This window comes from Sus scrofa, chromosome 2 (assembly GCF_054392235.1).
Source record: "Sus scrofa isolate SSC_HxYL_T2T_F1_AM1 chromosome 2, Sscrofa_HxYL_maternal_Yorkshire_Landrace_v2.0, whole genome shotgun sequence".
NCBI classification, from domain to species: domain Eukaryota; kingdom Metazoa; phylum Chordata; class Mammalia; order Artiodactyla; family Suidae; genus Sus; species Sus scrofa.
Genome location: NC_139384.1, coordinates 111960095 through 111983302, shown reverse-complemented (window position 1 = coordinate 111983302; position 23208 = coordinate 111960095). Strand labels below are relative to the sequence as shown.

General features: G+C 38.8%; 1 protein-coding gene and 1 long non-coding RNA gene across 43 annotated transcripts in view; one reads left to right on the top strand and one right to left on the bottom strand.

Annotated features, from left to right (window-relative positions):
- Window positions 1–23208, top strand: part of MCTP1 (multiple C2 and transmembrane domain containing 1) — a 537796-nt gene that overhangs the window by 483545 nt on the left and 31043 nt on the right. The gene's annotated exons all lie outside the window — the stretch shown is intronic.
- On the bottom strand, window positions 7432–17655 carry LOC146405650 (uncharacterized). Its single transcript, XR_014838364.1, has 3 exons — window positions 17435–17655; window positions 12056–12129; window positions 7432–10381 (listed from the first exon to the last, which is right to left on the bottom strand). It is a non-coding gene; the product is annotated as an uncharacterized LOC146405650 (long non-coding RNA).

The following is a 23208-nucleotide window of genomic DNA, read 5'->3' as shown; positions in this document are numbered from 1 at the left end:
AGTTGTACACACTGGAGTAAAGGTTCATTTAGGTTCTGGATGGAGTCCAGTCTTCCTTAATGTAAATCCCAGCTCCTTCTTTAATAGCTACACAACCTTCTGTAAATTCTTTAACCTCTCTCTAGCCTCAGTGTCCTCATCTGTATTATGGATATAGTATTTACTTCACAGCACTGTTAAAATATATTTATAGTTCTTCACTCCATGCTCCATAAATGTTATCACTATCACTTATAATTTTCTTAGTTACTTTGATACAATACTTGTGGATCCTGAAGTTTGAGGAAACTGGTTCTTCTCCCACTGCTTTGATAAAATATTTAAAATATTTTCCATTCTTCAAAAGCAGGTTTCAGGGCATAAGGCTGAATATATCTTAAGTGTTACAAGATGCCAACTAGTAAGACACTACTGCAGGTGTCTTTTGTTTGATCATCCACAGCAAATACTTCTATCTATTTAAAGAAATGTTTTCCTTTAGTCTCTGTAATGATAGATTAGGGGAGCAAAAATTATATAGGATTGTGAGGATTCTGAAATTCTTCTAAGGTTAATCTAAGTATTTAAATAGGATGCAAATGACCTAATAACCGTGGACACTCAGAATCAAAATAAAATCCCAGGTGATGGCATAAATTAAGGCCAAGAATGCTGTGGAGTCACAATTATAGCAGAAGCATGAAGGTTAACTGTATTTCTTAACCTTTTAGAGTCAGCTCATCTTCTGAGCTGGTTGTGTTGAGTGCTCCTAAAGAGGCCAGCTAGTCTCACAATGCTTTGTCTGCTATGAATAGACAAGGGAACAGCATCTTGTCTTCATTCAGTTGAGAAAATGTGCTAGATACAGTTTAATTCTCTTGTTTTCTGATTAGTTTGTGGGTCTGCCAGGAAGCTTGAAATACAGTATACTGCTCCAAGAAATTCTTGAGGAGTCGCCATTGTGGCTCAGCAGATTAAGGACCTGACCCAGTCTCTGGGAGGATGTGGGTTCTATCTCTGTCCTTGCTCAGTGGGTTAAAGATCTGGCATTGCCACAAGCTGTGTGCATAGGGAACAGATGCAGTTCAGACCTAGTGTTGCAGTTGCTGTGGTGTGGACCTCACCTGCAGCTCCAATTCAGCCCCTCGCCAGGGAACCTCCATATGCTGCAGGTGTGGCCCTAAAAAGAAAAAAAAAATTCTTCTCGCAAGCTATTTGTATCATCAAGGAGTCCTAAGACAGTGATCGAGAAACTTGGCTGAAAACAGTGCTCAAGAAGTAGATGTGCAAGGGAATATTAAACATATTTTTCATGACATTCCAAGGCTATTAATAGAGGGAGCAAAGGTTACAGAATAACAACTTGCCCCACAGAAATTTTATTTCCTGTCACAGATTTGAATCAACAATGCAGAACTACATTTTTTGGAGCAGCCATGGGGCTGAAGAGGTCAAGCAATCATGAGTTTTGTCTTGTAGCCACAAAGAGTATCCCTACCCCTTCTAACTATGTCAGAATGTCCCCCGGTAAAATAGGAGGCCAAGTTTAAACATTGGCAGGAAGCCATGTGTACTCAGAACTACTCTCAGGAATCTTGTCATGGGACTACTGTCCTGACTGTGTTTCTGTAGCTCCAAAACCATCAAACCCTGCTATTTAACAAGCACTAAGTGCTGCCTATACATGCAATTATGACATGTGTGTGTCTGGCATGGAAAATGCTTTCCTTTGCATGACAAACAGGGAAACTGAAGTTAAAAGTCCATTTACCATTGGAAGATCCAAAAGATAGAATAAAATCCTGAAATTCAAATTACCTGAATGTAATAATCTATACCAAAATGATCTAATTTGTCAGTGGTCTCAGATCTGCCTTACCTTTTCAAATGCTCAGTTTATTTTGAAGTAACTATCCCAATTCAGTTAGCTTTTAAAGACCACTAAACAACCAGTCAGAAGACTTGGATTCTAGGTCTGCCTCTGGGGCAGTCTAGAGCAAGTGGTTTTACTCTCTTGGACTAATATATAAAATAGGTTATTTGCACTAGAGCAGAGGTCAGCAAATAGAAGTCTATGGACCAAATCCAGCCCATTGCCTGTTTTTATAAATAAAATTTTATTGGAACACAACTACATCCATTTTTTAGTGTCACCTACTGCTTTCATGTAACAATAGCAGAGTTGAGTATCTGCAACAAAGATAATATAGCCAGTAAAATAAAAAATATTTACTTCTAGCCCTTGATAGAAATCATTTATTGATTCCTGGATTAGAAACTATTTATTTCCTCTGTTTCCTCATCAGCAAAATGGGAATAACAATAATACCTTATAAGAGGATAAGGATCAAATGATAGCTCTCAGTACACTTTCTAGTTAGGAATTGTTAGCTAATGTACTATTGTAAAATTGTTAATTGAATGATCAGTCTAACCACTGTCGGAATTCTAGCAATCAGTTTCCTATTGCAGAAGAAATAATTGTTGTTGCAGAGCTCTGCTGAGTAAGATATTACAGTTGGTGCGGGTGGCACTTGGACAGCTGGAGTAACAGAACCCACTATAGGCAGAAGATATTCCATAGGCAAACTGTATTTCCAGAGTAAAGAATGGTAGAAACTCACATTATCTAACTATCAACTTGACACTTGAAGCAACTTTCAAAGACTGAGTCAGATTCAGTTAAACCAAGAGAGGATTTGAAGTTATTCAAAGTGAAGGAAAGGAGAATACCCAAAAGGTGTTGAGGGGCAGTGAGTAGAAAATTTTGACTGGAGCAAAATATTCTGATACAAGATTTATGAATGACAGGGTTCCCGCTGTAGCATATAAGTTAATGATCCAGCTTGTCTCTGTGGAGACACCAGTTTGATCCCCGGCCCAGCACAGTGGGTTAATGATCCATCATTGCTGCAGCTGTGGCCTAGGTCACAGCTGTGGCTCAGATTCAGTCCCTGGCCTGGGAACCTGCATAGCTGTGGGTACAACCAAAAAAATTAAAAAAAAAAAAGAGGTATGAGTAACAGAGCTAGAAGGGGTGGTTGGGGTCAAGTTATAGCATTTTGAACACTGGAGCAAGGGATATAGAAAGTTTTTTTCCATGCAATGAGACCCATAGAAGTTTTTGAAGCTGAAAGAATTAGAATTTCTAGAATAATTTATCGATCTGTATGGTGCAGAATGCATTAGAGAATAAAGAAACAAGGAATTAACTTTATAGAGATGAATTTCAGTTTTGTCTGCGTTGTTGCTATGATTATAAGAATGTTTTGCATTTGTTGTCTATATTTGTTCTTATATCCCTTTCTGAAACTTCACTTAAACCTACTTTACTTAGTGTGTTTAAAATGGAATAGTAGCTAATGTACAAATGTAAAAATGAATTTGTAGTTTTTTTCTTTTTATAGCTACTTAAAAAGCATCATTTTACATGTACTCCAAAAAAACATTTATAATATTTTCAATTTATTCAACAACACTTATTGAGGGCCTACTGTCTAAAAGACAGGAGGAAATTAGTAAAATATATGTTCTGCCTTCAAGCTGGGGGGAAAATAATTGACGTAAATACATTAATACAAGATCATAAGTAATTTGGAGTTCCGTTGTGGTTCAGCAGTTAATGAACCAGACCAGCATCTGTGAGGATGCAGGTTCAATCCCTGGCCTCGCTCAGTGGGTTAAGGATCTGGCGTGGCCGTGAGCTGTGGTGTATGTCGAAAACATGTCTCGATCTGGCGTTGCTGTTGCTGTGGCTATGGTGTAGACTGGCAGCTATAGCTCTGATTTGGCCCCTAGCTTGGGAACCTCCATATGCCATGGGTGAGGCCCTAAAAATACAAAAAAAAAAGAAAAAAGAAAAAGAAAAGAAAAAAGTCATAAGTAATTTTAGTATTCAGAAGGAGTTGGGTGTGGAAGGGCTTTAAAAGTGTGGCAAACACTGTTAATTGTCTACCCAATGTCCGTTTCCCCCTTTTCCCTTGCTAATAGAAGATTGAATTTATACCTCATTGCAAAGAATCTGACTAAATACTCATTTATAAGGTTTTATAATTATGAATGTCTATCCAATATAGTTCTGACCAAAGAGCTGGAAAAGGATGTTTTCTGGGGGTTTCTAGAAAAGCTTTTTTACTTTCTTAATAAAAGAGAATAGGTCTTGCTGTCTCCATCTTTCTTCTTTTCATCTAGTCTTGAATGTGGATATAAGCCTAGAGCTGGGGCAACCATTCCACCACCATGAGGCAGTAAGCAAGAGGATGATGGAATGGAAAGATAGAAAATTCCTGGGCCCCAAATGATTCCTGTGAAAATCTAATAAACAGCTGTGACCACCAACTCCTATACTCCCTATTATGTGAGAAAAATTAATTTTATTATTTAAACTATTAGTTGAAATTCTGTTACAGCTGAACACTAGGCTGTTCATTGAATAAAGTTTATTCTGTGTTTATTCACTCCTATAAAGAAGTGCTTTTTTCTACAAATGTTTATCTCTTCAACACAGTTCTTCATCAGGTATTTTTAAGTCCCTCCTATGTCTCAGGCACTGTGCCAGATGCTAGAATTATAAATATAATGATTCTGCCTTTAAGTTCACTCTGCAAGAACACCTGATAATTTTGCTGAAGCTCCCTGGTAGAGAAGCATTGAGTGTCTCTTTTCTCCCCACTTCTGTCTTTCATATCACTTTCATAACCCTCTGTTCCTACTCCCTGAAAAGAAACAAAAAGAGCCAAGGTGAAAATGTGGCTGAGAAGATTCAATTTATTTTTATATATATTACACATGCCTTCTCTCCATCCCCTCAGAAGAAATGGAAAGAAATGGCCACTCTGTAAGGAAAAAAAAATCCAGGGCAACTTCTTTTTTCCACCTTATATCTTTTTGAGCTCTAATGTAGCTTTAGAGCCCTTATCTAGAATGCTATAATAGATCTATTTGAAGAAAAAAGGTTAGCTCACTTGTGGGTGTAGTGGTCCCAAACAGAAAGCTGGTCTTTAAGCCAGTCCTCAAACCCAAGCCCCTAACCTCCCTCTTGGACATTGCTGATGACATTCAAGCTGATGCAGAAAGAAATCCACAAGAATGAGACACAGCTGGAGAACATTTTTACTCTATGCAGGTGGGAATATATCAGAGGAAGGCTCTGGAGTCTTTGCTTCTTGTTTTTCACCATCTTAAAAGCAAATGGTTATCTGGCAGGAAAGGCTTTGTGTTCAGGCTCTGCCTTTGATACTCTATTTTGGAAAATGAGCTGAACATAGGTGTAGTCTTGGTATCAAATGTCTGGGTGAAATCCAATTAAAAATTACCTTTTGGTAAGAAAACCCACCTGCTTCAGAAATGATCATTTGGCCAAGATGCTGCAGTGATGGAGCCATTAAAAGACCAGTGTGCTTTTTGTCAGAATTCCACTAGGGAAGGGTGACTCATCATTCTTGCCAAAAAACTGGGGTCTCCTCTTACCTTCTTTGTTTCTGCTAATACCATCATAACTGCTCTGTCACGCCAGCTCAAAACCCTGAGTCCCACCAATGACTCACATTGTTTCTCTCTCCCTATCATCTCTTGATCCACCTCCTTGAGTGTCTCACTTGCATGGCCTTAAATCAGGCTCTCATTACCTCTGGATGGAACTAGCCATGACCTACCAACTAGTCCCCTCAATCCCAGACTCCTCCACCCTGACCACATGTGCTTCCTGCAGCCACTAGCATATAAGTGCCATGGAGCTGTGACTTGGTTTACCTCATTCATCACTGTATCCTCAGGACTGAATAGAGTGCCTGCCACATAGTAAATCCTCAATAAATACTGTTTGGATGGAAGCATCTTAAAGAACAGCCTGGATCCGATTTGGGTCTCTTGCTTAAAAGTCTTACAGTCTCCTCATTTCCCCTGATATAAAGTCCAGCCCTCCCTAGGGTGGCATTAAAGGAGCTCCAGAGCCTAGGTCACAGTCCAACATTCTGGAGTTCATTCTCTCTATACTCCGTCATGTACTGTGTTCCAACCAAACCAGGCAACATTAGTGTTTTGTCTCCTTCCAGCATGTAAACCTTCGTTCCGTCTCCCTAGAATGCCTAGACTGCCATCTCTGCCAGACAAAATCCTAAATCCTACCTATCCCTTGAGAACCAGCTCTCACCCTTCTTCCTTTATGAAGGCTTTTCTGAATCTAATAAATCTGTCATTTGGGGGAACCTTACTCTACGCTAGCTCACATTTTTCTTCTCACAAAAACCCTGCGAGGCAGATCCATTTATCCCCAGTTTAAAGATAGTGGAACGGAAACTCAGAGCTATTTAAGGATGGGGCCAAGTTTGCACAGCACTGGCAGAGTAGAATTTGAATCTGGCCCTTGTACCCCTGTTCTTAACCTTGCCCTGTGTTATCTCGTTATCCACTGTAATAGCTCCGTGTGCAGTTTCGAGGCACCGAGGCTACCCATTGGCAGCCGAGGGGTTGAATTCAGCTGTGGACAGCATTTTAAAACAATCTTCAAAAATCAGGAGATCTCACGGAAAGAATGTGGATTTTAGCTTTTCTTGGAAAATAGGAAGTTCTGGTAACACTGGGTCTAGGTTCCCACATGGCTGTGATCTGGAGGAGCTGGGTGGTCAACAGCTGTCTCTTTGGGCCTGTGCTCTCACCTGCCTAGTCTGTGAGGCATTTGAGTTTGTGCCCCTGAGAGCAACTTGTTGGCACCTGTCAGAAACCATTTTTCAAGTTCTCCCTTATCTCATTTCTCCTTCAGAGGCTGCAAGCTTTCTCTTTTATTTCTGCCTGCAAGGCTGTGTTTTCTCTCTCCCTAGCATGAAATCGCTGCTTGGTGTGTTGTAGGCCCTCAATTACCTTTTTATTGAAATGAATATATGTAAGTATGCAGGATTGTTAATAAGCCCAGCACTTACTATTTCTCAAGATATGGCTCTTGGGTTAATTTTAGTATAGTCAATTCTGACTTCGTCCTATTTGTTAAAAAAAAAGAAAGTGACAAAGCTGTGAGTTATCCCTCAGGTTTTTTGTTTTGTTTTGTTTTTTGTTTTTTAAAACATTGCATTGCATGATGTTTTCATTAGATTTTCATTAGAGGTTTGTTGCCAGTCGTTCTCAATGGGGGATGATAAAATCATCTTGCTTTCACTATGATGTTTTCCCTGCCTCCAGTAGTTCAGCCATCTCCCCACCTCTCTCTGCTCCTAGTAAAGAAATGATCAGAGAGGATCCTAAGGATTTGTTCATTAGCCTGTTCTCTTATGAGCAGGGGCTAAGTGTTATCACTTCTGTATAGCTCGCACTCATCATACAGCCTGATGGATAGTAGGTGTTCAATGTGGTTTCAATGACTGAATTACTGCCTAAAGCACCTGCGCAAAAGATGAAAAAGTGATCTAAATGCAAGTTTCTTTAGTCTGACATGAAGGGACATAGACACAACTTCCTCAATTTAATCAATGATATTGATGGTTTAATATAGTATTTTCTTTAAATTTCCTTGTAGTTAAAAATTTAATGTTAAATTCTTAAATACCAAAGGGATATATATCTTCTTGCTGTGTTTTTGGCAAAAACCAAGAGGCTTCAGAAGTTTCTTGTTCTTACTCCTTTTGAAGCAGTTTTCAGAGATAGTAATTGGGCTCATTAGACAGTGTGTCTCTTTGCCACCTCCTCCAGGAGCCCTCCCAGAGACCCCATGCAGGGCTTGCATGTCTGATCTGCCAGTAGTTGCCTTTCCAGGTTCCATTCTGGCTGCATTGACTAAAACAAGTGATACCCATGGTACTCCATGTTCTAAGTATCACCAAGAAATTTAAAACCAGTAGAAAGACTTAAAATTAATTCTCAGAAAGACATTTTCTTTCTTGTATTTTCTGTTGGGCAAGAGTAGAAGTGTGACAAAGTCATTTCTTCATAGAGTTTTCCACTTTCCAGGAGTTTCACCCTAACATTTTATTGCCTCGATGACACTCAAGATTTTGTCTTATACTGCAGAGTTTACAAGATACCATTTAAACATTCTGGAAGTAAATTAAGCACTAACATCTACCATTTAGGCAGTATTATGGTGGACCAAGCACTGGGATAGGTATTTTAATCAGATTATTACATTCGGTCCTTTTAACAACACTAACAAATAGGTATTGCTATTAACACAGATTTTACATATGAAGAAACTGAGGTTATAGAGGTTAATCAGCTCATGCAAAGTCACAGCTAATAAATCACAGAGTAGGATTCAAACTCAAGTGTATGGATTTGCTCCTCTGCTCTCCAAGCATTCTGCTCTCACAGGCTGCTTTGCAGAAATTCCCCATCCCAATCCCAGTAGTAGCATATGTAGTAGCATTAGCAGAGCTACTCAGAGTAGCCATTCAGATCTGAGTCCTCAACTTGCACTGTCTCCCTTTTATCAGCATTGTTTTCATCTCAGTCTCTTATCTTGCACTTAACACCGTAATTATTAGTACAAGAAGAGATATCACTTTTTACTAAAAGCAGATACAAACATTTGAATATTTGAAAGCAAAGTGTCTCTTAGTCTTTTCTTCAACATACAATTAGAAATGCATAAACCAGGGTTCTGTCTTGCACTTCTATTGTGAGGGATCATTAAGTCTTTTTTTAATTGAAGATTTTGATTTACAAGGTCCACTGGTGAGAGTATAGGTCCAAAGCCAAGTATTTTTTTATGAAAGACCTGAAATTGTAAGTTTTGACAACAGAATTACAAATAAGACTCTAATTAATTTGCTTCTAAGGGTCCTGTCCTGTTATGCATAGACTGAATATGAATAGTGAATATTTCATACTTCAGGGAGAAAAAAGATGGTACCAAGACAGTTGAACAGGAGCCCTTGGTCATTGAGGCTCTTGGCAGCTCTCCACCAGTTTCTTGTAACCTCAACTCTTCTTGAGGTAGTATCGTGGCTTTAATCCATCACATTGTCTCATCTTCATACAATAACTTGTACATGGTTCCGTATCCTAGGTCCTCACCTTCATTAGGAAGTCTTCTTTGATTAATCCTATCGACCTGATAATCACTCCCCTAAGAATTAGTGGGCTCAGGATTCTCAAGCATTTAAAGGCATTTTCATGTAGGGACTGTTCAGCTCGCCAACGGTACAAAAGTCAAGTGTACTTTCAAATGCCTGATACACCAACACTCTGCACACAGTGGGTACTCAGGAAATACGGGCTGACTGACTAGATAAACAGAGGTAGGGCCCTATGTACTTTGCATAAAAATGGCTAAGGCATCAAGAATAATGTCTCCATTCTTATAAAAATTATGAAATCCAACAGACAGGTTTTCTACCACTTGCAGCCACACCAGATCAACTCCCAAAGGGCAGCTAGTTGACTGGGAAAACCTGACTCAGCAGGTTTAAGTTATTTCTTTTTGAGTCACTTAACTTCTGAATTTTCTCATTCAAGTGGCTTAGACTCCACTTTAATACTGCATGCACTCAAAACATTTGCATTTAATTGCAGCAGTAGTATGTTTTCCTGTTGCTGTCTGAAACATATTCATTATCCGTGTCAGGCTTACATTGAGAGAGTTTGGTTATTTATATCTAAAAAATCAAATTCAAAAAGATAACTGAAGGCATGTAAGTCAATTTTTCTACTTTTTTATTGTCAGAATATGCAGCCTGTAGATACATAGATTCAAATCCTTGGCAAATCATATTTGCAATGACTGTTTGTCTAGAGATAAATGGATATGAGTAGAGAAAGTTATTTTAGGAATGATAAGTCAACATGAATTTTATTTTTGTAATGTATATATATATTTTCAATATGTGTATGATTTAAGAAAATATTGTGTCTGGCAAGTAATTGCTGTAGCGCTTCATGTAATGAAGAGATTTGAGCCTTATAAAAATGTATTTAAAACTGTCTGAAACCTTATTCCAAATGACAGAACATTAGGATCGTGTTGTCTACTTAAAACTACAGGGTTAAAATGGATGTTTGAGATGCCAGTGGGCTGGGTATCTGTCCCTGGATCATCCATTTTTATTAAGACCAACACATATTCCTATTAGAATGTCATGCCATCGAGGGCACATGTGACAAAGTTCAGTACCGTTTGTTATTCCAGGATTTATTTAAATTAATTTAAGAACAAAGGATTCCTGTAGATCCATCCATTGTTGTTGCAATAGTTTTAATCGGAAGCAGAAGTGTGCCGGCTGCCTCAGGTGATGCCATGGGAATAAATGTTGATTTCAAGAATCCTATGCCCTGTTGATCAACCACATTCTTGTCTAACGTGTTTGTGGAACAGTAAGTTTCTTTCTTCAAAGCAGAGAGTTGCTGCAGAAGATTGATGTATTTTAAGGATGGATAGCGACCTTTGAAAGGTTTTCATAAATCACTTACAACTGACCTGCAAATACAAAGTGAAATGAATAGATGAGGCAAATTCTTGCCAATGTTAACCCTGAATTTCACCATAAATGCTCAGGTACTCCAAGAAGAACTATTCTCTTGGCCTAAATTACTAATCAACATCACGCCAGTTCTCCTCCTAAATGAATATGCAGATTTATTGACATGATGCCTCTGTTGCTGTTGAGAAGGTCACATGTGTTTTAACTAGCAGAAGGTAACAGGGTGATCAGACGCCGCACACAGAAGTCACCTGTAGGCTCAAAGTTCAGAATAACAAAATGCTATTAAGGATTGGTGGACATAACCCTCCAGTTTTTATTGAGTTTTGTGTTCTTCACTGAGCGGGGTCTAGTGGAGAGGAAAATTTCAAAACACACAAGAACAATTGCTGCCTGCAAGGTGTTTCCTGCATAAGCAGAGAAACCATCTACTAATCTGCCAGTAGAATGGATGCCAATAAGAGGGCAGCAAAAGCAAATCAAAGGGTGAATCTTGGGCTATAGACCATCATTATTCTTAAAATTCATCGCAGGAAGAGATGAATGAAGTGCAGTCTTTAAGGAAGTCTTCTTGCAGGCAATGGGCTTTGACCTAGGTCTTTTGGAATGGGTAGGAATTCCGCAAATGGAGGGGAAGGAGGAGGGAGCTTCAGGACCAGAATTCAGGATGGGCTGGGAAGCTTGACATATGCTCAGAGTGGTCACAGTTGAACCTCTTGCTAGATTTCAGCTTGCTGAGCAAGTTCAGAAACCGGTCCTTTGCAGTGAAGCCCGGGCGCTTCTACTGGATTTATTGCCAGAAAAACTTATTCTATATTTCTTAAGTAGAGGAATGATATAAATGGCAGTGTTTGAGAGGAGCTGAACAATCCAGGCAGGAGGCTAGGACCCCCGATGCTGGGAGAGGTGAGAATATCCCACTAGACAGCGTGGTGGGATTTGAGGAGGAATAAAAAGAGAGATTATTCTGTTGCATTGCTTGGGGCTAAAACAAGATTAGTTATCTAGCAAATGGGAGTTATCTGTAAAGTTTCCGATGTTATCCAGGAGTTAAATGAGCAGAATAAAGTTTCAAGGGTAAAGTCCCTGCTGTTTGCTAAGAGTGCCGCTAGGTGGTGAACGTGCATTATTCATGGCTTTAGATGAGCTGTTTGCTTCTCTTCTGATGAAAGGGGTTTAGCTCATTTTGAGAATTCACATTCTAATTAAATCAAATTATATTTTCTATTAGTGAAATGTGACTTTACAACTTCTGTAACTAGTTATTAATAGATACAAGAGACTGAAATATCACCATGTTAGTTATTTCAAACAAAGAAGAACCTGTGTAGAAAATTAGAGCTATCTGAGTAAAACTCCTATAGGATTCCCCATTTTATTATAATTTTTCCTATTCAGTATTCACTCAGGAAACATCCTGATTTAGTATTTATGAAGTGACAAGTATATTTGGTAATAAATGACATCAAGCTGTTTGGGTGCTTAGAGATTTGGAAATTGTGCAACATTCTAGTATCTGAGCTGACCATTCTCGGTTAGACCCTATTTCTTCTACTTAGCTGTTTGCATTAATGTGTTAGGTAATACTCTTACCTGGCAGTGCTTCTGCTGCTACTAGGAAGATCACTGAAAGTGTATCTTATTTGCACTGTCTCCCTTAGATATCTTACCTGACTGTAAGCATCAGGGAGTCAGGGCCCACAACTGTTGGGCTTAGCCTTCTATTCCAGTGCCAGGCATGATGCTGGAGAGAGAAGACACTCAATGAATTCATGAACCTTTTCTACTAGTTGAAAAAGTAATGTGGTGTCCTTTCCACCTGATCTCAGCTTACCAGGTACAACTGCATAGTATATTTTTGCCCATCGGATCTTACCTCTGTTACCTTCTGAGAATGACTTAGAAGAAATTCATGCAAAATTGTTATGTATTTTTTGTTGCAATCTTTCATTTAAACTATTTTCATGCCTGTACTTGTGTGTGTGTGTGTGTGTGTGTGTGTGTAAGAGGCCTGGCACTTTTGTTTTAGTCTTTCTAGATTAACTCAACAAGATTATGATTTAATTCTGAGAGTTAGCCTATTTTTATATTGTTTATCTGTATCAACATATCTTACATTGGGATAGAATATTTGGATTTGAAAACTTTGCTTCTGTGGCAACATTGTAAGTATAGTGTGGTAGGGGTAAGGGTAGCTATTTTATTGAGTAATTAAGTTTTGTCTCTTAATATTTCCAATAATCAAATATTATTCATCATATTTTATAGATAAAGAAGTTGTAGCCTAAATGGGCTAAGTTAGGACAAGGGATAAACTGGGACAAATAGTTGCGAAACTATAGTCCAAACCCAGGGTTCTTTGGGTATGTGGCCTGATACATTACCAGATGCTGTGCTGCCTCCCTCTCCTACTATTCTGAATTTTACTGCTTGAAAATTCATCTAGTGCACTAAAATATAACCATTTATTCAAACATACTTATGGAGTTAGATACCTTGGAGACAGCATATAAATAATATCAAAATCTCTTTCAGGGTAGCCATTTTGGTGGAAATTGCCCTTTAACAAGAAAAATTCTACTCTATATAATAGTTTGGAAATTATTTAAGACTCTCCCATTCTGTAAAATACTCTCCTGATTTGACCATTGCTTTAGCCAGAAGAATACTATCCACTTGTCTGTTACAGAGTATATACTCAATAATCCTATAAATCAAAATCATTGTCACTTAATATAAAACATAATATAGACAAATAATTGATTAAAAGTGTAAAAACTGACACTATGGAGTCATCATAGCAACTAGTCTGGGTGTCTAAATATTCTTGAAAATACATGAGAGAGAAGAGGCATGTCTCTGATGGAGCCTGGCAAGGAATCAGGCACCTCTGTGTCTTCCTGGTGGGAATGGGAATGCTACAGTCTCTTTTGGAAGGCAGTTTGGCAGTAGGTATCAACATTACAAAACACAAATCCTGTGGCCAGACAATTCCACTTCCAGAAGTTTATCCTACAGATATACTTGTGTGAAATCTTCATATACATAAGATATTTTCTGCTTCTACTTTTTTGCAATAGCACAAAGTTGGTAAAGAACCTAAATATCCTTTAAGGGAAAACTGATTTTTTAGAATCATTGTACATTAATACAATGGACTATTATGCAGCTGTAAGAATGAGAAAATTTTTTAGCACTGTTATGAAACAATGATATCTATGTAGATAGATATAGACATAATCTATATAGTTAAGTAAGAAAAAAAGGCATAGCAATGTTTATAATATGCTATTTGTGCCTTAAGAAGAGAAAAAAGGAAAGAATACATACACAAAAACACATACATATATACTTGACTATGCATAGAATAATCTCTGGAAGAATATATAAGAAATTGAAAGAAAAGTGAATTGGCTGGGAGCCAGGGAGTGAAAAAGGCTCTTTCATACATTTGAATATGTATTATGAATTTTTTTAAAGTTGTTTTTAATTTAAAAAACATGCATAGCTTTTAATCCTCCTTTTCAAGTTCTAGGCTTTTAGCTTGAGGATATCATAAAAGATGTGCCAAAGACTTACATCCAATGATGTCCTTCGTATCATTATTTATAATGATAAAATAGAAGAATCAATGAAATGTTCAGCACTTAGACATTAAAAGCATGAAATGTGTGCATAAGTGTGCACACTAAGCATCTCCTTTGTAAGATGCAGCAAATTTATATGTTTAATATCAAGGATTTGGGTCAAGTCTCTTGTTCATTGAACCTATAGCCTCTGACACATGCTTGACACTAATAAACACATGATTTAATAATCATAAGGAAGATTAATAGAAAGGAGACTGGAAGAATATTCTCTAAAATAATGTTTACCATAGATTTTTTTTTACTTGCTTCTGTGCTTGTTTTTCTTTTCCAAGTGTTACACAACTGACATGTGTGTGGTTTTTATGATCGGAAAGAAGTACACTGTTATAAAACTGCATCCTAAAAAATTTTTGTTTTTCATGCTACACCTTTCTAAAGAAGAATGAACAACTATTTTAATGAGTACTAGGGAGGGCTTGCCTTTGATCAGCAGTGCTTACCGAAATTCCAGAAAGGGCTGCAGTAATATGTAAGTGGCAGCTGGTACATTTAGTGAGTATTGGAGGTCATGAGGGGATCATTTGAATGCTAATTACAGTATCACCCTGCACTTAGGCAGGATCACAGAATGAGGATTAGAGTTATTTGCTTGACCAAAGTTATATTTACACTAAGATCTTCGCTGTAACATTAGACTTGATTTTGTTTTTTCCTTACTTTTTGATTACAGACAGATCTAGGGTCTGGTCTCTATGCAACATCTCATATATTCCTTGATCATTCTAAGAGTATATTTCTCCATCTGCAAAACGAGACAAGTGGTATGATCTTTGCCGTGTTGCTTGCAAAGTGTGTTTCTGGTGCCAGTGAAGAGTTGAGCCTAGGACCTGGCATGTAGAGGGCTCTCAGGATGCCTCCTTCCCCTTTCTGCTTCTCTCACATCCATCACTGTGTGTGTGTGAACAAAGAAGCTAAAGTTGGTTTGGAAATAGAGAAGGGACTAATTTTTTAATCAAACATTTTGCTTAATCCTACCAATGATCCTTTAAGATATGGGTCATCCCACTTTATTAATATGATAAGAGAGTGTTGTCTGAGAGCTGTGACCATCCTAAGACCACAATGATTAGCACCTACGAAGTGCTGATACAAAATAGACACACCCTCTCTGTGACCTCTAGAATTTTGTTCCAAGGAAAGAAGATGGAAATCCTCTATCGATTTGTATGGCTGTGCCTGAGGATACTGGAGAACTTATTATATTAGTATGGGTTTTGGATGTTTGCCTAAAGCCACAAACCTTTTGATGTCCACCTTCTAGCCCTGAGAAATTCCTCATCACTCATATAATTCCTGCAAATAAGATAAAGCAGGGCTTCTAATGAAAAATTATCTGTTCCCCCTTGCTCTCTCACTTCAATTGCATTAAAAAAAATTTTTTTTAAATACTAATTTCACAAAATGATTTTCCAGTGTACATTCCAAATAATTTTTAACACTCTAAACACAGTGAGCTTACTTTAATAATAAAGTAGGTGAGAATGATCGAATTTGTCCTATTTGGAATAGATAAAATTACTTTATTAGTAATTATGCAAATTTAAGTTTTAAATTTAAACAGTATAGGAGTAAGACTTTAATATATAAAAACAATTTTATAATATATATTTAAACAATATGGCTAAATTTTTAAGTGACTGAAATGTTGATCAGATTTCTCAGTTAAGCTAATAGGTTACTAAGGTAAAATACACAAACCATTTAGATGGATGAATATTTTATCCTGTCAGAAAAAAAATCATAGCAATAGGCAATGTTAAAAGTAAAAAGATTTCTTAAACTATATTTCCTAAATATAGTCACTGAGGACTAATTCTTCCTCATACTGATGCAACTTATGTTTGCTACTAGATTTCTTTTCTGCAAATGACCTTACATTGATACTTGACATCACTGTTTTACATTTTTAGCTTTTAGTTGATATTGCTCACTATCCCCGCTGTGATAAAGGAAATAAGTAAATGCCCATTTACTAAAGACAAGTGCTTAAATGATCCTCAGGAAGAAAAGCAAGAATGTAGAAATAGAAGGAAAACTTTGGCATTCGGACTAAGTAAATAATAACACGCTTTTTTAAAAAATGTGTCAATTTAGGAGTTCCTATCATGGCCCAGCAGTAACAATTCTGACTAGCATCCATGAGGATGTGTGTTCGATCCTTGGCCTCAATCAGTGGGTTAATGATCTGGTGTTGCCGTGAGCTGTGGTGCAGGTCACAGAAGTGGCTAGGATCTTGTGTTGCTGTGGCTGTGGCTGCTACAGCTCCAATTTGACCTCTAGCCTGGGAACTTCCGTATGCCATGGGTGTGGCCCTAAAAAAGAAAAAAAAAAAAAGACAAAAAATGTCATTTTATAATGTTGTCTTTGTTTCCCCCTACTAACTGTCTGTCTAGAGAATGATACTTCTATTTGTATTTCTGCATAGCAGCAGTTTGGCTCAGATAAAATATCTAATTCATAATACTGGTAGATGTGCCAAAAAGTCACACAAACCAGAAGGTTAAAAATAATTTCTATCAACTCTACACAGTGTGTTTGAGGAAGAGCAGATTGTTGTAACTTTCATGCTTACAATCAGGGCGCATTCATAAACAAAGGCATTTAAACGTTTGTATATAGCTGATATCACAGAAAAACCAAAAACCATGTAGGAAAAGTCAATATTGTAATCTTTCTCCCAGCACTTGGTGATAGTATCAGAAATAACAGTAATAATATTTAAATGGTAATAAGTAACATTTTTGAGGACTTAACTATATAACCAAGAGTAGGCGAAACACTTTACAAATTCAGGATTAATTTAGCATATTAGACACAGAACACTCTTAACTCCAAGTATGTAGCAATTGATTAAGCTCTGCAGGAAAGTATACCTAAAATAGTTTTCTTTGTCCTCCTGGAATGTATAATCCAAGAACAGCACTAGAAGTAAAAATCATACCCTCTCACAGCAGCATTATTTCCAAGTCTTCGCTTATTAGGTATTTTCTCCTTATATTTTTAAAACAGGTACTTGATTTTTTGTTAGTCAAGTTTTCATTCAATTAGTGTGTGTGTGTATGGTTAGAGTTGTAACATTAACTATGATCTGGAACTAAAAGTGTTAATGATTATATTGCAGAGGTTCTCAAAGGGTGATGAATATCTATTTCTTTTCTTTTTTTCTTTTTTTTTTTTTTTTTTTTTTGGCTGCACTCACTGCATATGGAAGTTTCCAGGCCAAGCACTGAATCTAAGCTGCAGTTTCAACCTTGACCACAGCTGTGACAATGCCAGATCCTTAACCTTCACACAGTGCCTCAGTGGGAACTCCAAATATCTATTTCTAAGTCCCTTCTGAAACAGACAGGACCAGAGGGTTGGCAGTGGGGTTCACAGAATAAGAAAAATGTAACTTACACCCAGCGGGCAGGGACACCCTCTTGTGAGACGTCCACTGGGCTCCTCTTCCTACCAGGTGAGGCTTTGAAACTTGACTCCGGGTCTCTACCGGGGTGCAGGGCTTCTCTGTCACCAATTCTTTTAGCTTCCATGGAAAACAGTTCCTCATTCTTATTTGATGCTGGCATCTCTGGCACACACAGAACTAGGGGTGAAAGATCCAGCCAGAATATAGGTTTGAGGATGTTTATTTCAAAACCCAGACCAAGTGGAACACACTTTATTAAAACTGGAACAGCTTGTGGTGGAACAATAGTAACCTTTTGTTTGTTTGTCTGGTTGGTTTGGTTTCTTTACTCTGACCAGCTGGATGCAGATGCATCTGAAGGTCAACAAAGATCCTTCTCTCCTTCTTGAGAACAGCAAATAACTCTGTTATGGACAATATAAATCTGATGGGGCTCTTCGCATACTTCAGAGACCGATTTTCTGCCAGCATGCCAGCATCATGAAGCACACCTAAATTACCTGTGACCTGGCCAAGTGCTAGAGGGTTTATTCAGTTACTGAGCCAAGAACTGTCTTTAGTCTTCTTTGAAATCCAAAGGACCAGGAATAAAAAAGCAGGGATTGGTGAGAAAGAAAGAAAAATAGAGCCATATCTTCTTGTTCTTTGACACTAGGTTTTGGCTCCAGTGCAGGCTGGATCGCCAGTTCTGCTAGGGCAGGGTCTGGGGAGGAAGTCTCCATCCAAAAGGAGGATTTTTTTTTTTTAATTATCTCATTATAGGAGCACATTGGGGCTATTAACACAAAATTGGGATTGAGGCATTTTAATTGTAAGCTTTGTGACATCATTTAAGCTTTGTCAAAGGGGGTTAAATACAAGACTGGCTAGGCAAGATTGATAAAATTCTTAATTTTATTAAGGCAGTGAAAGAGACTGAAATGCAAAATCAATAGCAAGGAGGACGGTGCAGAGCTGGTATAAATCACCCGACAGGGCCTGTGAACAGACCTGAGAAAGACAACGTATTTCCCAGTGAAAAGACAGTTTCACACCTGCCCGCCATCTCCACTATCCTGCTCCACCAGCTACTGCTCCCTCTGACTCTCAGCTACTGACTTTGCTGAGACAACAGAAGCAGGAGCTCATGCTTCCTGTGCTCTACTCTCTTTCCTGGACCTCTCCCTCCACGTGGGCTCTATCCCATCCCTTTCCACTCACAGTATTCTAGTGTGTGTGTGGATTACCCAGGGATCTTGTGAAAATGCAGCTCATCATCTGAGTAAGGCTGCATTTTCCCGTCTTTAAAAAAAAAAAACAAAAAACCTGCCGTTTTTGACCCCATGCGTATACTCACCAGCATGCTTCCTGTTTTTTAGCAACCATTTACAGCTGAACATTCTGAGAGAGGTGTTTACAGTGTGTCTGCGTTGCACTCACGATTCTCTGCTCAATCTCTCTCAACTTCTCTCCCCACCACGGAACTGCAATGGTCAATAAACTCCATTGCCAGGCACTACTTGACACCCTTCGGGGGATGGGCTTCAGAGAGGTGACCCTTTCCTCCTTCCTGAAACCCTCTCTTTTGACTTCTAAGATGCCTCTTCCTCATTTTTCATCTGCTTCTGTCTTTTTCAGTCTCCTCTGCTGGCACCTCCTGGTCTGCTCAACAGCTCAGCTTTGTCTCAGGGCTCTGGCCTTTCCCACGGTGGCTCCTTCTGGTCCCGGAACTCCAAGGGCCTTCAAAATGCCACTTTCCGATCTGTATCTCCAAGCCCTGACTCAAAGAGCCACCCACCTATCAATATCACCTCCTGGATGTGCCATAGGCATATTTTTTCAAGGCCCAAAGGCAGTTCTTCTTCTAAGCTTTCTCCCTAAGCTTGTTCTTCTCTTCTCTAGCTCAGTAAAACCAACCTCATTTACCCAGTCCCTCCACCAAAATATAGGCAGTTCTTTGATTTCTTATTCTCACCTCACAGGTCCAATCTATTAACATATCTCTGTCACCTTACTTCCAAAACATCCTGAATATGCTTACCATGGTGTAAGCTCTCATCTCCTTGGAGACTACCGCACATAGCCTCCTAGCTTGTCTTTCCTCTGCATGATGCCTAAATATTATTTTTAAAATGTCAATTAGATCATGTTGTTTCCATGGCTGAAACACTCCAAGGGCTTCCCATCATGCCTAGACTGTAGCCACCCCTCCACTGCCCCCCGGCTTACTTTGGTTTACAAGGCCCTCTGTAGCACTGCCTGCTTCTCTGATACATTCCTGTCCCTCTCTACCCTTCACCTGGCTACCATGTTTAGGCAACCTTTGTTTGCTCAAACAAGTTCAGTTTGTTTCTCCCTTAGTACCTTTGCATTGCCTGTACTTGTTACCCTGTGCTTTTTCTGGTTAGTTCCTTCACTGTTCTGGTTATCTTCTCTTCGTTTCTAGGTTAATCCTTACCCACCCTTACTCCAGCACAGGGGGTTTGACTAATGGGAGATGCTGGGAGGAAAGAAGGTAAAAAAACAGGAGAATTTCTTTTCTTTTCCTGTTTTTGGTATTTTTAGGGCCACAACCAGGAAGTTCCCAGGCTAGGGGTTGAATTGGAGCTGCAGCTGCTGGCCTACACCACAGCCACAGCAACACGGGATCCGAGCTGGGTCTGCGACCTACACCATGGCTTGTGGCAATGCTCAACCCTTAACCCACTGGGTGAGGCCAGGGATCAAACCCGCATCCTCATGGATATTAGTCAGGTACATTCCCACTGAGCCATGACAGGAACTCCAAAAAACAGAGGAATTTCCTTCTCTGTGTGTGTGTCTTTCCTTTCTCTCTGTTTTCCCCTCCCTGACCACCTCAGGAAGGGGAGCCTTTTTCAGGAGTGACTAGGTTTGAGTCTTGCAGTGTTTAACTCCTGGGCAAACAGAGACAGCCTCTCCTTCCTAATCCCAAATACTGCCAAGCAGCCCGTCCGTGGCTCCAGCTCCTGCCCTGGATTGTCCACATGGTCTGGCATCCAGGCCCCTTTAATATCCCCTCCATCTGGGATGCACTGCTGATGTCTATAACACTCTTATTCTAAGTGCTTCCACCACCAGCGTATCCACTCTTCTGTGTTAAATTCTGTTTGTTTGAAATATTAGAATGTTGTAGAGCAGTGGGAACTATATCTAGTCACTTTTGATGGAGCATGATGGAGGGCAATGTGAGGAAAAGAATGTATATATGTATGTGTGACTGGGTCACTTTGCTGTACAGTAGAAAATTACCAGAACACTGTAAACCAGCAATAATGGAAAAAATAAAATTCATTAAAAAAGGAAATATCTAGAGAAGTTTCTAAGATCTCAACTATGAAGTTCATCCTTAGAGCACCCCCTACCCCCCAAATTGTGGGTCACTCTCCTGCGCATGCACCTATTTTGAGTTTCTTTATTGCATATTTCACTTTCTGCGATTTTTGTTCTGTTCACTTCTATGTTTGTTTGGTGCTGTCTTATTTATCATTGTATGCCCAGAGCCTTGAATAGTGTCTTATATGTAGTTGGCATTCAGTTAAGTAGTTACTGAATAAACGAATAAAGGAAATGGACTGAGATTTGGCTAAATAGAATACTGCTCAAATGGGGAGGTGATATGAATAAAATTAATGATTATCAGGCTTGTAAATACAAACTCCAAAAAAGAGAAGGGAAAAATAAGAGAAAGACAGGGTAATTAGGCACAAAAAGAAAGTTAACCTTTGGGAAGAAAGACAATTAGTGGAGAGAAAGAAACTAACCATTATTTAATATCTAGTAATGTGCCAGTTGCTTTATGTACATGATTTCATTCTCTTCCCATATCAACACTCAGGTAGACGTTATCTCCATCTTACTGATGGGGAAGCTGAATACCTGAAAGTTTAAGTAACTTGTACAAAGTCACACAGCTATAAAAGGCATAACAGGTTTCGAGACCATAATCATCTGCCCAATTAGAACAAGCCCAAGAAAGTACATCAGAACCTAAATCCTGCCCATCTCACTTTTATTTTAAATGCAGAATATTTTAGTGCAGATACATAAGCTACCCTGTGTGAAGGACTTATTTTATCCTATTGAACCGATGGCCATCTCCAGCATAAGAATTTGAGATACTTTAAAAAACTGATTCCCAAGTTCAGTTTTTTCTTGCCCTTTCCCACTCCCTTATATCCCTCCCCCCAAAACTGAAAGACAGGCCACAAGCCATACAACTAAGTAAACAAAATATTGTTACCAGTTCAATAAAGTGTGCCTTTGGCTTTTCCTTCCAGGTTGACCTCAGAATGAGCCTGTTTTAGTGATTTAGTCTGCAGTGAGGAAGGGGTTAGGAGATAGACCCACCCCATACATCAGCAAACATCCCATAGAGCACAAAGTTGTTATTCAGGTATGTGCTCCATATGGCATCAATAGAGCAGGATGGTCTAGTTCCCTAGCAATTCACCAAGCCTCTTACTTGTACCAACGTTGCCTCTGTTTGGTTGAATTTCAATGAAGAGCCCTGTTATCTTCTTAATGGGGACAGCTGAGTTCTCAGTCTTACCCTCTGTTTCCTACACTGTGCCCACATCTGAGAATGGTGGATAATATTACATTTTATAGTTTATAGAGAAACCGAGGGAGAAAAGCCCCAAGTTGTGGAATAAATTGCTCTTGCCTAATGCTAACCTCCCTTGTTTGGTGGATTCTAGTCAGGCCACTAACAGACTTTGACATTGCTCTCTCCCTGATTTGTTCTTAAGACCTTCCCTATCCCCAAACATCACATTTTCAAAACATTGAAAACTTACAGCAAACAAATAAATCACAGAAATGAAATAGCAATAAAACTGTTGTTGGCTTCATATAAAAAATATTATCCAGTATTTAAATGCGATTATTTCCAGAAACTTGGCAATTGTAACCATACAAATGATAAAATTGATTCCAGTCACAGTCCATCTTTGTTTGGAAAGGAAATACCAGTAGTGTTTGAAAAATGGATTATTAAAGACCTTGGTTTGCTGAAGGTGGCTCATATGTTCTATTTGCTAACACAGCATCTTGTTGGGGGAAAAAAAAATAATAAGAGCAGCTTTTCCCTACCCCAGATTATTTTCTCTACAGATCTTTAGAGCAGGAAATAAAAAACAGCTAATGGTTCATGGGGCATGTGGAATTAGTTTAAGCAAAGCCAAGCCCTAGTCCTGCTGACCGCCTCCTCTTTCCTGTGCTGTTTTGTCTATGCCGGCCTTAGAATATGTCAACAAATCTCTTTTAAGCTCAGATGGGAAGAAAGGATGGTGATTCTGTCTCTTTCTGAAAGGGAGTAATTTACAACAGATGTGCTTTTTTACAAAGGTACAAGTTTGTCTTGTAAAATATTTGTAAAGAAAAACAGCCTCTGGATTTCACAAAGTAATCCTTACTTGGTCCTGGGCATGTCACGAAGAGCATTGCTTCTATAATACTAATACGATTCTTTTCTCACACAATTCGATTAAACTCAAGATTCGTTTCTGGGAAGAGCCAAGTTTAAATACCTAAAAGATACAATATAGCGAAGAAATACCATCTGTGACTTGATGGCCTTTTGACAGTGACCTGAAAGGAGGCCAGTTTCAGTCATGAGGCAGAGGTTAAAGTCCCTGGAATCCTTTCTACTTAGTAGTGAGATCTTCTCTAAGCCTCACTTTCCTTATCGATGAAATGGGGAAACCACCTGCCCCTGCCATCCAAGTGGGAAGGCTAGTTGAAAATGCTTTTTTAAGTCCTATAC